Source organism: Pelophylax lessonae (assembly GCF_965119305.1).
Source record: "Pelophylax lessonae genome assembly, chromosome: 4".
NCBI classification, from domain to species: Eukaryota; Metazoa; Chordata; class Amphibia; order Anura; family Ranidae; genus Pelophylax; species Pelophylax lessonae.
This window is the reverse complement of record NC_138771.1, coordinates 28,321,451-28,323,361: the sequence shown is the minus strand read 5'-3', so window position 1 is coordinate 28,323,361 and position 1,911 is coordinate 28,321,451.

The window sequence follows — 1,911 nt, the reverse complement described above, 5'->3', positions numbered from 1 at the left end:
TTCGCATATGGCAAACCACATGTTGCTGCAGCACCATGAGGCTGGGTGCCGTAAAATTTTTTGAAAAAAAGGTCAAGGACTTCTTTCTCCGTGTTTCTTGCGGGTAATGCAGCTCATTAAAATGGGCTGACGTACCCACGAGTCGACGACATGTGCACTTAATGCACATGCACAAATCTGACCCCCATTCATACATCAGCGTCCTCAGTCCCCCACTGCACGTCACAGTCCTCTCCATCTTGATGAGTGTCCTCAGGGCCCCCTTTACATCCACCCCACCCTCCACTACTTTCACAGTAATTTTCTCACACTTCCTTGACATCAGCTCCCCCGACAATACTGTCCTCTGCCCATATTTACATCATCCTCCCACATTACTGTCCTCAGTCCCCCCCACATTACAGTCCTCAGCCCCCCCCCCCCACACACACACACACACACACACACACACTGCAATCCTCAGTCCACCACCTTAATGTCCCCAGCTCCCTCCACATTACAGTCCTCAGTCCCCGTCCCCCCACTTTAATTTCCTCAACTCCCCCCACATTTCAATCTTCAGCTCCCCCCACATTCCAGTCCTCAGCCCCCCACGCTACTGTCCTCAGTCGCCCAGCCCCCCCCACCCCACACATGCTGCAGTCCCCGCCTTAATGTCCTCAGCTCCCTCCACTGAGAAATTATCAGTCCCCCCCATTACCGTCCTCAGCCCCCCCCCCCCCCCCCCATTTTAATGTCCTCAACTCCCCCCACATTCCAGTCCTCAGCCTCCTTCACATGACTGCCCTCATTGCCCCCTACATTACATTTCTCAGCCCCCCCCCTCCATTCCTCAACCTCCCCTAATTTAATGTCCTCAGACCATCTCCCAACCCATTACAGTCCTCAGTCCCCAAAATTAATGTCCCCCCGCCGCTTCCACATTACAGTCATCAGTCCCCCCACACATCACAGTCCTCAGCCCACCACATCACAGTCCTCAGCAACTCCACTTCAATGTCCTCAATCCCCCCCCTTTCCCATATCACTGTCCTCAGCACACTCATTCCTCAGCTCCTTTTCAGCTTTTCATACTAGTGTCCTCACTCCTTGTAACTTCGCACCCTCCCTCACTGTCTTGCCTACACAGACTGAAGATCAGAGGGCGGCACAGCATGTCTGGATGGAGGGCGGGGGTTGCTAAATGGTGATTGTTTGCTAGGACCGCCCTTCATCCTAGCAGCCAATCATCTGCTTGTTAACCTCAGGCAGCTTAGCCCTCCATCCATAACTGTCCCGCCTCCCGCTGTCGGCTCTGTGAGGATTGCAGAGTGATGGCAGGGGGAAGAAAAGGCTGCTATATGACGGTACTGCAGCGGTCAGAATGGAATTGTGACACGGTCCGCATTTGGCCCCCGGTCCGCAATTTAGTGATGCCTGCTACAGTCAAATCTGGCTCAGAAAGCATATGTCAATTTTTACCTATGAGTAAATGTTTCATTAATATGTACTCATATTAGTGTTTGGATGAGGATTGATTACTACTAATTAGATCAGGGGTGGGGAACCTATGGTTCGGGGGCCGTATGCGGCCCCCAAAGTCATTTGGTCAGGCCCCCTGTGCAGCTGAGTCTGTGTCTCTCAGCTGATCTGTCAGAACGGAGCCAATGCTTCCTTTATAGTTCCTGCTCCGTTATGACAGTCTGAGTGAGTAAAAGGCGGAGTGATATCAAATGCACTCCGTCTGTGACCAATACAAGAAACATCACCTCTTCCTCCAGCGTGGCGCTGCTACATTTCTCCTCCAGCAGCACACACAGCAATACCAGCCAGAACCAGCAGTACCAGCCAGAGCCAGCAGTACTCACAGCAGTACCAGCCAGAACCAACAGTACTCACAGCAGTAGCAGCCAGAACTAGCAGTACCCGCAG